The sequence below is a fragment of the Puma concolor genome, chromosome B4, assembly GCF_028749965.1.
Source record: "Puma concolor isolate L17-30 chromosome B4, mPumCon1.1.hap2, whole genome shotgun sequence".
Lineage (NCBI taxonomy): Eukaryota > Metazoa > Chordata > Mammalia > Carnivora > Felidae > Puma > Puma concolor.
In genome coordinates this window covers 128,084,748-128,090,747 of record NC_141673.1, presented here as the reverse complement: position 1 = coordinate 128,090,747, position 6,000 = coordinate 128,084,748, and the positions used below count along the sequence as shown (strand labels likewise).

Sequence of the window (6,000 nt, the reverse complement as noted above, 5' to 3'; positions counted from 1 at the left end):
TAAACAAAAGCAGAGCATGAATAATAACCCTCCCTCAAAGAAAATATTCAGGAATGCTGTGTGTCAAGCATCCTGCTAAAATGCTCTATTCATTTATTCTCAGAACCATCTTATAAAGTGTATGAAGTGTTATTATCACCTTCATTTCACAGGCGAGAAGGACAGAGTAGCTGCTTTTCTTGCCCAAAGTCACATAGCTAGTAAGTGACTTAACTGAGACGCCTGACTACGCGAGATTTCAGAGCTCATTCTCCTGATCTGTCACTTTTGGCTTGCAGGACATACCTGTACAGGTCTTTGATGTCGCACTCGGAGAGCTTCCCTCCATCAACTCCATTTCTATTTCAATTGTTTACCCATTCAAATTATTATTTTTGTAATTTTTAACGTGAGTACAATGTGCCAACCTATTTATCAAAACCAATCTAGCTTCATCTGATATAGAGTGCCTTTAAAAAAAAGAGAGAGAGAAACTTTTTTTCTGTATCCTCACATTTGAAGCATATTTCAATAGAAATTAACAAGGAATTTAAAGAGATATAAACATATTTCTCCACAGAGAAGAACTCATAACAATAGTTAATATCTCCTAAGATCAAGGAATGACTTGGAAAATTAATGGAATTAACTTTAAAAAGTGATGAAATTTTCATTAAGTGGAGATTCTCATAAGGTATAAAACAAACTGAAGTATGATTCGATGAATTATTAGAAGCAAAACTTCGGGGTTATTTGAAACTACCCTTAGTCCAAAGAATCCTTCGGCAAAGAAGTAGGAAGGTACATTCAAAGAAAATATTTACTGAGGGGTGCAACGGTCAAGGACTGCTTTAAAGCCATTTTTACTACATGGCTCATCCATTTTTTGACCTGTACACTACTTTCTGCAACTAGACTCCACCAGCGATGTAACCCAGACCAAGTGGTTGATCTTTACATGAAAAGTAGATAATAATTTACAGAAGTTCCCGGTTCAGAAGTGACTCACTGGTGACTGCTGTCCACGAGCACTGTCCCGTATGGATGGACATCTGCTTCATGATTAACCTCTGCTATGGGTTCAGTTGACTTGGAGACGGAGCAAATGATTAATGAGTCAAGAATTTGTTTCTTCCTCTGCGACTTATACTGTCAGCACCAAGGGAGAATGCTATAGCAACCAGAATATAGAGATGTGGCACGATGTGGCTGAGTGATTACAAAAGCATTTTGCAGGAAGTACTGAGGCTATGGGAAAATGACTACCACATAGAATTTAAGTCTTAGGAAGGCAACAATAAAGGTAAAATCAAAGGGGAGAAAAGAACTCAAGAAAGCTGGGCCTTGAGGAGAAAGAATAAAACTTTACGGACATTAAACAAAACGAGAGAAATTTCTGGATAACACAGAATAAGTCGTAGGAATGACATCCACAATTTAAAGAGTTTTGAGGCCATCAACTAAAATTAGGTATTTTTTCAATCATATTTGAACAGGTGTGATTTGCTAACCGAATGTCATAAACCATCACCATCATCTTCCGGAAGCATCTAGTAAATGTCAGTTTAGCATGGCTGGCGAGGTATTGGGTTTTTTCCAAGAAAATTTCATATTCTTAGTTTTTACCTAGCATGTCACTTTGGTACACATTAAATGCACAATAGTTTGCTAGCTGTTTTGTTAGACTGACAAAGATTATCATGTATAGGAATATAGAATAAGAAAAAAAAAATAACCAGAAATGGCCCAAAATATATCACTGAATAGTTACTCAAATGACGCATCTTGGAAACATAAATGAAGGCATAAGTAATCAGGACAGCATCAGGCAAGGTAGCCACTAAGTTTAACACGCTCGCTGTGAGGGGAAATGGTGAGCTCTATGTTTATCTCTAGGAGGCCTGATGAGAGGAAGAAATTCAAGGGCATTTTAGTGATTGGGTGAAAGAGAAACAACATCATTTCCCCGGGGGAGGGGAGAGCTCAAGACAGGGCTTCAGCCAACTGAAGTAGGTGTGTTAATGACAGACCTGACCCTCCATGCAGCTGCCTGAGGTAAGTGGCGGCCGTTGCTGGGGCATGAGAAGATGAAGGTAACACTACCTCAACTGCAATATCCACATGGGAGGACAGGCTTTGGCACTGTGGCTTAGAATCTTCCAGAATGTGATGCTCTTTTTCTCTGCTGACAATCTTATTTTCTTGTGGCATGGAAATCCCTGCATTTGAAAAAAAGCATTTGAATTTAGGGGTCAGCATAATTGGGACTATTTAAGGCTAGCCTGGCCCACAATGAAGTTGGAATATCTAAACAGAAAAGAATAGCAACCAAGGCAAATGCAACCTATGACCCTCAAGGACATCTGGCTTAAGCCCAAAGACTTTAATAGTAATCTTCAAGTCCTTCTCCAATTGGCTGTATGACCACTCAGGGCAAGTCACTGACTTTTTCCTCAGGGCCTCGAACAAAACACGGCCTGGAACAGCATACATGGAACGGCAGAGAAGCTAACCGAGCATCAAGTCTGTGTATCCACCGAAGCTCTCATTAGCAGCCTAAGGATCCATCCAGAAATCACCAAAGACTGAGTAGGAGCTCCCAGAGGGCCGTGGTAGTCAAATCCACAATGGACTTTCTGGCAGAACAGGGCTGACTAGGTACTATCTGCAAAGATGGGGGTGAGGTTCCTCAAGTCCAGAATGGTCCTCAGGAATGGCTAGTTCTCTCTGGCAGAATCTCAGCCAGAACTGAGGAGGGAGGGAATGTGGTCTCCAGCTGGGCTGATGTGTGGTAATTGGTCTCTAAGAAGCAACAATTACTTTTCAGGTGTCCTGTCAATGAAGACTGGCATACATTCTGTACTCGAAAAATTTCCCAACTATTTGTTATCTGCAAATCCATTACTTGAAAATAGCCTATAGCTTTTGGCCCTAAAACATGGAGATTCACCTCCTTCCTGCTAAATATCTAAAAAGGGAGGAAAAGGACAATGGAGCAGAATATGACTAACCCATCAGTCAGGTCACTTCTGAGACTATTTCTGCAGACCCTTTGTCCCCTCTCAGTCAGTATTAACTACACAGTCCAATTAAACCTAGTGCTGGTTGTCCACAGGGATTCCTTTCATACAAAAATGCAATTCTCTCCAAGATTCTCGGCATTACCTAATGGGCTGCATAGAGTCAGTTTGATGGCCTCCGGCTGGTTCCCGGGTGACAAATTGATCACCATGGCAATAATCAGAGGCTCTCACCCTATCCGGGGGCAAGGTAAAATCCACAATGCCGTAGAGGAAGCTTATCTGATTATCTCAGAAGGGCTGTCTCTTTAGAGGGGCTGCTGTTGCCCATTAGGCTGCTCTACACACACATGTGGGGCCTGTGCCAGAGTGTGGAACGAGGGATATGGTTGGAGACCCAGTAGGGAAAACATGCCAGCTTCTGAGCATGCCTCTGCTCAGGTGGTCTGGGTCAGGATTCTGTGAGTAAGACCTACTCAGTCCCAGGAAAGGGGACCAATGGGTACCTGCAGAAACACCACAGGACTGAAATCAGTAAACCACTTCGCTAGCAATACAAGAGGGGGACAATCTAGGAAACATGAGCCCATGAAACTGGTAGAGAAACTAATGCGAGCCTACCTGTAATGGTAAACTGTTAGATTTTATAATCCTTTTGTTGAGACTCTAAGTACTAACGGAGGAACTCTAAGTACTTTTTCTTCTACATTGCCCCAAAATAGGTTTGTGACTTTTCTCTAGGACATCCTCTGAAAAGAATTAGAATTATAGAAATAATAGATGAGGAGAGGAAACACACAAGAAAATGTATTTCTGGGGGCGCCTGGGTGGCTCGGTTAAATGTCCGACTTCGGCTCTGGTCGTGATCTCACGGTTTGTGAGCTCGAGCCCCTCATTGGGCTCTGTGCTGACAGCTCAAAGCCTAGAACCTGCTTCAGATTTTGCGTCTCCCTCTCTCTCTCTGCCCCTCCCCTGCTCTCACGGTCGCCGTGTCTCTCTCAAAAATAAACTAAACATCAAAAATCTTTTAATAAAAAAAAGAACATATATTTCTGCATTGTATAATCTCTGTCGCATAATAAATGCCCAACGTGCCCAACAAGACCAAAAATCTAGTTTTCCACTCATGTGTGAAGTTGGTGCGCTCACGCTGTACAAAGCTGGGATAAAATTGTTCTCGGCAGAAGTTAATGTATGCGTTGTAAGGCACATACATACTTCTCTTTATTACTCTGCACATTCAAAGGCCTCCAAAGCAAGTACTCACAAGCGTGACTTTTAGTGTTGAGAATAATCTAGGGACAGTTCTCTGTAGACAATCATGGGGGAAATATATTTTCTAAGCCCTCATGGACAGGTCCCACCCTTCTAAGGTCAGAGGCTTGATGTGTAGCCCCATATGACAGAAAGACGTGGACAAGCAGTCAGACTGTTTCTTGGGGGGCCAGGGAGGAGCTGCGTGCAATCAGTTCTGGGCAGAGAGATGGTCCCTCGCAGGACTTTAATGAGCTTGCTGCAAATCACACTGAACCCGAACACCAAATGATTTCACAATTAGAATGGTCTGTTCTCTTACTTTTCTGTCATATTTTTTGTACCGGGTGTTAATAGGTCCTTCAAACTCTTATTAGCCAACCCCTTAAATAGACTGCAATTAAAGAATTTCAACCATGCTGTACCATATAGGATAAATCATATCTCTTTTCTGTGAAAATAAAATTCATCGTTTTTTTTTTCCTTTTCAGAAAACCACTATCTTATGTTAAATTAATTTGCATTAAAACAAGTGTGGGTTTGATATGGCGTTTTGTAGAAATTATCTTTATTTTAAACTGCTGCCATTTAAAATAAAGAGCAGCCTCTTATTTCCTGGGATAGTAGTATGGATTTTAACCTATTAATCTCTGATTCTGTTTTCCCAATCATCGAAGAAACTGAGATTTGTGTGTTTATCCCATGGGTTCACAGTAAGGGTTCCACGCTCAGCGCGTAATAGTTTCTCAAAAAATATGAGTTACCGCTCTTTCCTAGTCACTAACAATCTTTTTGTCCCAACTTGATATTAAGTGTCCTTAAATAATACAATTCCATTTTAGTCCTTTCTGTTATTTCATGAATACAAAGTACAAAAGAAATCGTTTTTAAATCCTTGGACCCATAATGTGGTGAATCTTTGGGAATTCACCAAATTCACTTTGGGACGGAAGCAGAACATACCCATCTCTAAACCTCATCACAGACATAGCTTTCTTCCAGAACGACCACATGTCCTTTCTCCCTCCAAATTTCTTTCATCCTTCTTTATCTTCAATTCAGGGTGTACAGGGACATCCTAAAACAAGTTGCTACCAAAACTAGCAGCAACTGAGACCCATGGGCACCTTTCGTATGAAGAGGCCTGTTGTTACGTGGGGGCCATGACCTCTGGGGTGAGGCAGATCTGGGTTCAAATCCCCATTCTCCTGTATTTGGCTGTGTGGTCTCTGGTGAGGTGTTCAAACTACCAGAGTCTCAGTGTCCATAACTGTGCCATCGATTAGACACATCTGTCCTTTAGCATTGTCAGAGACCCAGGTGGCTGTGCAGTGGAGCTGAGGAAGCTTCATCTTCAGAGCTGCTCCCTGGCATGCATGTCTCCCAGGACCTGTACCTCTTACTGTATTTGCACGTGTTATTCCTTTCCTTAAACAGAGCTTCTCAACCTCAGGCCCCACAAATCTTGGATCCTTGTACAATGATTAAACAGGAGAATAAAAAAATAAATAAATAGCCCATAGCAACGGTCCAATAAATGGTATCATTTTCGTCAGACTCACGGGCCATATGCTTGGATCTAGCATTAAGTAAACGCAGAGAAGGCTCCTACGTAATGGTGTTGCTGGCAGGTTATACAGAGGTCAACCCTTCTTACAATATGCCATGCTGAAGCCTGGTGAGATGCATGCACCAACCTCTAGCAACACGTTTGGCTACAACCTTAATATTAAATGTGTAACCAGAT

The 6,000-nt window shown here is 41.7% G+C and overlaps 1 long non-coding RNA gene across 1 annotated transcript in view; it reads right to left on the bottom strand.

Moving 5' to 3' along the window:
* Window positions 1-305: 305 nt before the first annotated feature.
* Window positions 306-6,000, bottom strand: part of LOC147579497 (uncharacterized) — a 28,894-nt gene continuing 23,199 nt past the window's right edge. The window contains exon 4 of the long non-coding RNA XR_015254006.1: window positions 306-2,198. This is a non-coding gene — a long non-coding RNA (uncharacterized LOC147579497). The remainder of the gene's footprint in view (window positions 2,199-6,000) is intronic.